The sequence below is a fragment of the Heterodontus francisci genome, chromosome 45, assembly GCF_036365525.1.
Source record: "Heterodontus francisci isolate sHetFra1 chromosome 45, sHetFra1.hap1, whole genome shotgun sequence".
NCBI lineage: Eukaryota > Metazoa > Chordata > Chondrichthyes > Heterodontiformes > Heterodontidae > Heterodontus > Heterodontus francisci.
In genome coordinates this window covers 10157248-10167217 of record NC_090415.1, presented here as the reverse complement: position 1 = coordinate 10167217, position 9970 = coordinate 10157248, and the positions used below count along the sequence as shown (strand labels likewise).

Genomic DNA, 9970 nt, shown 5'->3' with positions numbered 1-9970 from the left:
TTTCTTCTTGGAGCGTATAATACTGTATCCGATATGAAGTTTTTATTTGTATCTTGTAACCACTATTCGTCGTATTGTTTCCGAAAAAAATCTTTTTTTTAGTTTTAGGAAACTTCTGTGAAAACACATTGAAACTGAATTTTAAGCGAAATGCTCATAAATGATGAAAATACTTCGTCAACTTCAGATTGGAAATTGCATTGTCTTTTTTTTAAAGTCATGAATTAAAGTTTGATCGGCTGGACTGCACTAAAACTACTTGCGATGGCCGGGAATCGAACCCGGGTCAACTGCTTGGAAGGCAGCTATGCTCACCACTATACCACCATCGCTACATACAAAACATAGCTTACAGCTGTACCTATGAGATAACTACTCACCATGGCTTTTTATGTTTGATACTATCGGAAGTGATTCTGATGAGATTTTCTGTGAAAAGGGAACAAAAGATCGAGGCCGATATCTCCCTGAGGTCGCATTATGAGTTCGGAGTGGAGAGAAAATAAAACTACAGAAAAGCCTTGAGAAAATAATTAAAGACTTCACTTTTACCCTTAAAATAGAGGGCAGGCCCAGCAAATGAACAAATGCAAATAGTGGATCAGCATAAGGCTTTTAGTTTAGTTTAGTTTAGAGATACAGCACTGAAACAGGCCCTTCGGCCCACCGAGTCTGTGCCGACCATCAACAACCCATTTATACTAATCCTACACTAATCCCATATTCCTATCACATCCCCACCTGTCCCTACATTTCCCTACCACCTACCTATACTAGGGCAATTTATAATGGCCAATTTACCTACCAACCTGCAAGTCTTTTGGCTTGTGGGAGGAAACCGGAGCACCCGGGGAAAACCCACGCAGACACAGGGAGAACTTGCAAACTCCACACAGGCAGCACCCGGAATCGAACCCGGGTCCCTGGAGCTGTGAGGCTGCGGTGCGAACCATCGCGCTTTTATCGTAAGGAGCGCGTAGTTAAATCGCGACAAGATCAGGCAGCGAAGCTGTTTATATATCCGCGGAGAGAGAAACAGTTGACGTTTTAGGTCTGTGAAAATTGCTTGCCAGAAAACACGATACCAAAATACATGTCAAGGAAATAATTAAATTAATGCGCGTGAAAATAGCGGTGCAGTGGCGAGGCCCTTAGAAAGATTGTGGGTGGCTCTTAAAAGAGCCAGTCTTTATTGAGTTTATTATATTTGAATACATTATGGAAATTTACTTGGAGCTGGTGTACTTGGTGACCGCCTTTGTGCCTTCCGACACGGCGTGTTTGGCCAGCTCCCCGGGCAGCAGCAGGCGCACAGCGGTCTGGATCTCCCGGGAGCTGATAGTCTGGCGCTTGTTGTAATGGGCCAGGCGGGAAGCCTCACCCGCGATGCGCTCGAAAATATCATTCACAAACGAATTCATGATGCTCATGGCCTTGGAGGAGATGCCGGTGTCGGGGTGAACCTGCTTCATCACTTTGTACACGTAGATAGAGTAACTCTCCTTCCTCGACTTCTTCCGCCTCTTGCCACTCTTGGCGGCCGCCGCCTTGCTCACCACTTTCTTAGCTCCTTTTTTGGATCCAGTTTTCTTCTCGTCACCCATTCTCACGTTCAAATCCAGGAACAGAATACGCAAAATGCGCCCGGAACTCGCTTTTTATAGACAACCACAGAACCCTATGCTAATGAAGGATAGGTGAAGACCATGTTTGTGATTGGCTGATTTCCAAGCATGTCACTGCTTATTGTCTGATTGGTTACTTTAGATACCCAATCACATTAGCCGCTGGTGACAGGTTGCCATTCCTCTTTCCCGCCCCTCTCCACAGACTTTTTTTTATTTCCAAAATATACTTCATTCATAAAAATCTGGAAAAATTACATTCCCAAACAGTTTAAAACATCATCAAGTCAAAAAATACAATCAGTGCAAAGGTGATCATTTTCCTTCTGTACCATCATGAGTTGCCTCACAGCTCTTCCATTTCATTGTCATGCCATATACATTTTTACATTTACAGCACACAAAATTTTCCCGATACAGTTCGAGGGGTTTCCCATGGATCCAGCGCCTCAGTTCAGCTTGGTGGGGGGACCTTACGCACAGGTCTTTCCCCATTGAGCCTTTGCTGCGGCTGCCCCAAGCTTTAGTGCGTCCCTCAGCACGTAGTCCTGGACCTTGGAATGTGCCAGTCTGCAACACTCGGTGGTGGACAACTCTTTGCGCTGGAAGACCAGCAAGTTTCGGGCAGAGCAAAGGGCGTCTTTCACCGAATTGATAGTCCTCCAGCAGCAGTTGATGTTTGTCTCGGTGTGCGTCCCTGGGAACAGCCCGTAGAGCACAGACTCCTGTGTTACAGAGCTGCTTGGGATGAACCTTGACAAAAACCACTGCATCTCTTTCCACACCTGCTTTGCAAAGGCACATTCCAAGAGGAGGTGGGCGACCGTCTCTTCCCCACCACAGCCAATGCGAGGGCATTGCGTGGAGGGGGCGAGACTTCAGGTGTGCAGGAAGGATCTGACGGGGAGGGCCCTTCTCACCACCAGCCAAGTTACATCTTGGTGCTTGTTTGAAAGTTCTGGTGATGAGGCATTCCGCCAAATGACTTTGGCGGTCTGCTCGGGGGCCCCTTTCCACAGACATCCCTGACTATCCTGACGCCCACATCTCGTGCAACGATTTTTTTAAAATTACCTGGTTCTGATGAAAGTTCACAGATCACGTTACAGTTCACGTTAGCTCTGTTTATTTCGCCACAGATGCTGCCGGATGGCTCCCCGAGCAGAGTGTCAAACTCATTAGGCAGAATGCCTTATCGCCAGAAATTTCAAACAACCACCAAGGCATAGCTTGACTGATGGTGATGAGGGCCCTCCCCGTCAGATCCTTCCTGCATGCCTAGAGTCTCAGCGTCTCCACATGCTGCCCTCGAGGAGAGTGCGGTGGGGAAGACTCGGTCTGTGTCTGGATGTGTCTGAACTCCCAGATATATGCACTATTGAATGTTTTTGGTATGTACTGCAAATGCACATTGTAAATATAACCTGGAATGGCAAGAGTAGTGAGACACCTCGTGCAATCTCTTGAAAGAAACTGATCTTTATTGCACTTTATCAAATGTACAATTTGAATCTTTTTGTAATGTATTTTTTTTTTACTTTTTTTCTATTGAATAAAGTATATAAGTATATTTCTGGGGAAGGGGAGATGCTGCCAGACCAGCACTTTCAGTTTTTATTTCTCACAGCCAACGACTTCGGCTAATTTAAGAAATTCCACTTTTCTGGCCCTAACACATCACAATTTTCTTTATGTACACAAAGATTGTATATGCTTCCCTCCCTCACCAGAATTTTCTGAGCCTCTGCTGTCCTGTCCATCACCAGGGCATAACAGTCCATCGTAGTTCAGAAATAAGAGGGTTCAGACAGGGGAAAATGTGAAAGCATGGGCCTAAATATGTGTAGCGTGGGAATTAAGGTCGATGAACTGCTGCCACAAGTCGGCAAAGTGACATTGATATTTTCATTAAAACCCTAGATGTCAAATGGGCAATATTTATTCAATCCGTTGGAACCTTGCTTGACATATTTGCTGGAAATTGTTACAAATAACTTTTAAAAAGAAAATCTGACAGCCAAGATGGCCACTGTAATTTATATATCAAACCCCAACAGAGTAGACTGGAGACCAACATGACTGAGTCAAACTAACCAGAACAATAAATAGATAGGTCCCCTGGGCCAGATGCGATTTATCCGAGGATTCTCTGGGAAGCTAGGGAGGAGATTGCAGAGCCTTTGTCCTTGATCTTTATGTCGTCATTGTCGACAGGTATAGTGCCGGAAGACTGGAGGATAGCAAATGTTGTCCCCTTGTTCAAGAAGGGGAGTAGAGACAGCCCTGGTAATTATAGACCTGTGAGCCTTCGGTTATGGGTAAAATGTTGGAAAAGGTTATAAGAGACAGGATTTATAATCATCTTGAAAAGAATAAGTTCATTAGAGATAGTCAGCACGGTTTTGTGACGGGTAGGTCGTGCCTCACAAACCTTATTGAGTTTTTCGAGAAGGTGACCAAACAGGTGGATGAGGGTAAAGCAGTGGATGTGGTGTATATGGATTTCAGTAAGGCGTTTGATAAGGTTCCCCACGGTAGGCTATTGCAGAAAATACGGAAGTATGGGGTTGAAGGTGATTTAGAGCTTTGGATCAGAAATTGGCTAGCTGAAAGAAGACAGAGGGTGGTGGTTGATGGCAAATGTTCATCCTGGAGTTTAGTTACTAATGGTGTACCACAAGGATCTGTTTTGGGGCCACTGCTGTTTGTCATTTTTATAAATGACCTGGAAGAGGGTGTAGAAGGGTGGGTTAGTAAATTTGCAGATGACACTAAGGTCGGTGGAGTTGTGGATAGTGCCGAAGGATGTTGTAGGGTACAGAGGGACATAGATAGGCTGCAGAGCTGGGCTGAGAGATGGCAAATGAAGTTTAATGCGGAAAAGTGTGAGGTGATTCACTTTGGAAGGAGTAACAGGAATGCAGAGTACTGGGCTAATGGGAAGATTCTTGGTAGTGTAGATGAACAGAGAGATCTTGGTGTCCAGGTGCATAAATCCCTGAAGGCTGCTAACCAGGTTAATAGGGCTGTTAAGAAGGCATATGGTGTGTTAGCTTTCATTAGTAGGGGGATCGAGTTTCGGAGCCACGAGGTCATGCTGCAGCTGTACAAAACTCTGGTGAGACCGCACCTGGAGTATTGCGTGCAGTTCTGGTCACCGCATTATAGGAAGGATGTGGAAGCTATGGAAAGGGTGCAGAGGAGATTTACTAGGATGTTGCCTGGTATGGAGGGAAGGTCTTACGAGGAAAGGCTGAGGGACTTGAGGTTGTTTTCGTTGGAGAGAAGGAGGAGGAGAGGTGACTTAATAGAGACATATAAGATAATCAGAGGGTTAGATAGGGTGGATAGTGAGACTCTTTTTCCTTGGATGGTGATGGCAAACACGAGGGGACATAGCTTCAAGTTGAGGGGTGATAGATATAGGACAGATGTGAGAGGTAGTTTCTTTACTCAGAGAGTAGTAAGGGCGTGGAACGCCCTGCCTGCAGCAGTAGTAGATTCGCCAACTTTAAGGGCATTTAACTGGTCATTGGATAGATATATGGATGAAAATGGAATAGTGTAGGTCAGATGGTTTCACAGGTCGGCGCAACATCGAGGGCCGAAGGGCCTGTACTGCGCTGTAGTGTTCTAATTCTAACAATGAGGTGCTGCCTGATTAAATTACCAGAAATTGCTTTATCAGTACGGCCGTCAGGGGCTATCAACACACATTGGCTTTGAAAGAGCCAGCCCCCACCAAGTGTGAATGGACAGTTTGAGGAGTAAAGCCTTGAATATCAGTGAAATCACCAGAAGGACTTCATTAAAAACATAAAGATCTTTAGGAAAGCCATGTAACTGCTTGTGCAGCTCTGGAAGTGACTCAGAAAGCAGAGAACATGAACTGAAAAGCGATCCACATAGCAGCTCCCTCTTTCTCTATCCCTCTCTCTCTCCCCAGTACAGATCCGGCTGCAACAGCTAATGTCAAGTCTACAGACCACCACAAACAACAACAAGGGGACAAGGGCGAGGACATCAGGACAACAATTTGCCTTGCACACAAAAAGCAGGACAAGTCCAACTTGGCCAATTACCGCCCCATTAGTTTACTCTTGAACAGCAATAAAGTGATGAAAGGTCTCATCAACAGTGCTTTCAAATGACACTTGCTTATCAATAACCTGCTCAGTGATGTTCAGTTTGGATTCCGCCAGGACCACTCAGTTCCTGACCTCATTACAGCCTTGGTTCAAACATGGACAAAAGAGCTGAATTCAAGAGGTGAGGTGAAAGTGACTGCCCTTGATATCAAGGCAGGATTTGACCGAGTATGGCATCAAGGAGCCTGAGAAAAACTAAAGTCAATGGGAATCAGGGGGAAAATTCTCTGCTGGTTGAAGCCAGACCTATCACAAAGGAAAATTGCTGTGGTTGTTCGAGGTCAATCATCTGAGCTCCAAGACATCACAGCAGGAGTTCCTCAGGGTAGTGTCCTGGGCCCAACCATCTTCAGCTGCTTCATCAATGACCTTCATTCAATCATAAGGTCAGAAGTGGGGATGTTCACTGATGATTGCACAATTTTCAGCACCATTCGTGACTCCTCAGATACTGAAGGAGTTCATGTAGAAATGCTGCAAGACTTGGACAATATCCTGGTTTGTGCTGATAAGCAGCAAGTAACATTTGCGCCGCACAAGTGCCAGGCAATAGTCATCTCCAACAAGAGGGAATCTAACCATCTCTCCTTGACATTCAAAGGCATTACGATTGCTGAATGCCAGACTATCAACATCCGAGTGGTTACCATTGACCAGAAACTCAACTGGAGTAGCCATATAAATACCGTGGCGAAAAGAGCAGATCAGATGCTAGGAATCCAGGGGCGAGTAACTCACCTCATGACTCCCCAAAGCCGATCCACCATCTACAAGACACAAGTCAGGAGTGTGATGGAATTCTCCCCACTTACCTGGATGCGTACAGCTCCAACAACACTCAAGAAACTCGAGACCATCCAGGACAAAGCAGCCAATTTAATTAAAAGCAAAATACTGCGGATGCTGGAAATCTTTCAATGTAGTATACTGTATTCGCTGCTCACAGTGTGGTCTCCTCTACATTGGGGAGACCAAGCGCAGACTGGGTGACCGCTTTGCGGAACATCTCCGCTCAGTCCGCAAGCAGGACCCTGAGCTTCCGGTTGCTTGCCATTTCAACACTCCCCCCTGCTCTCATGCTCACATCTCTGTCCTGGGATTGCTGCAGTGTTCCAGTGAACATCAACGCAAGCTCGAGGAACAGCATCTCATCTACCGATTAGGCACACTACAGCCTGCCGGACTGAACATTGAGTTCAATAATTTCAGAGCATGACAGCCCCCCACTTTACTTTCATTTTTAGTCATTTTTAGTTATTTTTTCTTCCTTTTTTTACATTCCTTTTTACATTTTTTACAATCTTTTTTTGCATTTATTTCATTTCATCTTAGTTTGTTCAGTTTGCTTACCCACTGTTTTTTTCAGGTTGTTTTTCTTCAGGTTTGCACTTGCTGCTGTTCAATATTCAGTATATTCACACCTAATCTGTACTAATGCTTTGTCTTTCAACACACCATTCACATATTATAATAAAAGCAAAATACTGCGGATGCTGGAAAGCTGAAACAAAAACAAGAAATGCTGGAATCACTCAGCAGGTCTGGCAGCATCTGTGGAAAGAGAAGCAGAGTTAACGTTTCGGGTCAGTGACCCTTCTTCGGAACTTATTAACTTTGCCTTTGCTCCGTGACCTTTTGGTCAGCTATGTGGCCTGGTCCAATCTGCACCTTCTCCTTTGTTATCTCTTGCCCAACCCCCACCTCACTTGTTTATAATCTGTGACTTTTCTAATATTTGTCAGTTCCGAAGAAGGGTCGCTGACCCGAAACGTTAACTCTGCTTCTCTTTCCACAGATGCTGCCAGACCTGCTGAGTGATTCCAGCATTTCTTGTTTTTGTTGCAGCCAATTTAATTGTCACCCTATTTACAAACATTCACTCCCTTTACCACCGACACACAGTGGCAGCAGTGTGTACTATCTACAAGATGCACTGCAGCAATGCACCAAGACTCCTTAGACATCACCTTCCAAACCTGCAACCTCTACCAACTGTGAGGGCAAGGGCAGCAAATACATGGGAACACCGCCACCTGCAAGTTGCCCTTCAAGTGACACACCATCCTGACTTGGAAGCGAGTGAATGTTGAAAGTGGTAAATGGGGTGCCAATCAAGTGGGTTGCTTTGCCCTGGGTTGTGTCGTGCTTCTTGAATGTTGTTCTACCTGCACACATACAGGAAAGTGGAGAGCATTCCATCTCATTCCTGGCTTCTGCCTTGTGGATGGTGGACAGACTCTGGGGAGGCAGCAGGTGACTTACTCGCTGGAGAATTCCTAGCACCTAATCTGCTTTTTATCCAGGGCATATATGTGGCAGGTCCAGACATGTTTCTGGTCAATGGTAACCCTCAGGATGTTGATAGTGGGGGATTTGCGATGCTGCCATAGAACCATAGAACAATTACGGCACAGAACGAGCCATTCAGCCCCTCGTGCCCGTGCCAGCCGAACAAACTAGCCATTGAATAATCCCACCTTCAAGCACCTGATCCATAGCCTTGCAGGTTACAACAATTCTTGCCATTGGACGTCAAGGGGAGATGGCTAGATTCACTCTTGTTTGAGGTCGTCATTGCTGGGCACTTATAGACTCATAGAGTCATAGAGTTGTATAGCATAGAAACAGGCCCTTCGGCCCACTGCGTCCATACCGATCATAATGCCTATCTGTACAAATACCACCTGCCTGCATTAATTCCATATCCCTCCATGCTTTGCTCATTCAAGTACCTGTCCAGATGCCTCTTAAATGTTGCTACTGTTCCTGCCTCCACCACTTCCTCAGGCAGCTCATTCCAGATACCCACTATTCGTTGCGTGAAACATTTACCCCTCTGATTCCCTTTAAACCTCCTCCATCTCACCTTAAATCTATGCTCCTAGTTTAAGTCGCCCCTACCATAGGAAACAGACGCTGGCTATCTACCCTATCTGTGCCTCTCATAATTTTATATACGTCTATCATGTCCCCTCTCAGCCTCCTTGGCTCCAGGGAAAACAGACCCAGCCCATCCAATCTCTCTTTATAACTCAAGCCCTCCAAACCAGGCAACATCCTTGTGAATTTTTTCTGCACCCTGTCTCGCTTAATCACATCTTTCCTGTAGTGCAGCGACCAGAACTGCATACGGTACTCCAAATGCGGCCTAACCTAATGAATAATAAAACATAAAAGATAAAAAAAACCCTGCTTCTGACACGTCAGGATAACATGCACAGAGTAAAAACAATGCTCATGTCTCATACCAGAAATTATATTTGATCAATACTTTCCAATCCACAGCCCTCCATATTTTTTTCAGACTTGTCTTTCCTGAATATTTCTACTGAGCAATACTAAGTTCCCATGCCTCCCCTTGTTTCAGCCAGAATTATGTAATTGCCACTAAAGAAATCTGTAATGTTGCGTCTTGTGGCTGCAGCTGACCAACCTTATTTGGCACGCTGCATGTATTGAAGACATGCACTTCAGTGCTCGCATTTGCCCCGTCTGACACCAACTGTACTGAACGGCTACGTCCTGCTAATGGACGAAAGTTCAGAGGGGTGGTAACACCCTGATGAGGAAGGGAACGGTAGAGAATTTATACGCGCAGTATAAAAAAAGAGGTGCTCGTACCAGCAAAATAGAAATGCTTGGAGAGGCAGAGGGAGTCAGAAAGTCAGGGATGTCGGTGGATAAGGACGTGCAAAGGGGTTTGGACGATCTGACTGCTGCGGCAGTTTGTGGCTGTGAGAAGCACAAAATGTGATTGGTTACTTTAGATACCCAATCAGATAGATACAGAACATCAGGCATTGACATAATTATAAACCCGCCTATCAGGAACACGGCCTTCTCCCATCCTTCATTAGCATAGGGCTCTGCGGATCCCTCTAAAATGCGAGCTCGAGCGAAGTTTTGGTTATTCTGTGTCTGAAGTTGATCGTTACCAACCATTCAGAATCTGATACCTTGAAAAATAAACCACTTTTCAAAACATAGGTAACTTCTGTCCGTTCTCACCATAAAACCTATTCCTCGAATCAAAGGCATTATCTACAACCAAGGTTTAGCTATAACCACGTGAAAGGTTTATTTGGAGCAGAATGATGTTTTTCGTTGGTTAAGGTCCCACGTGGGAGATTGGTTAAGAAGATAAGAGCCCATCGCTTCTCAGCCTTGCCTGGCAGTGGAGAAACGGTGAACAAAAAC

General features: G+C 45.3%; 1 non-coding gene across 1 annotated transcript; it reads right to left on the bottom strand.

The window, feature by feature from the left end:
- Positions 1-260: 260 nt before the first annotated feature.
- On the bottom strand, positions 261-332 carry trnag-ucc (transfer RNA glycine (anticodon UCC)). Its single transcript has one exon. It is a non-coding gene; the product is annotated as a tRNA-Gly (tRNA).
- Between the last annotated feature and the right edge of the window lie 9638 nt (positions 333-9970).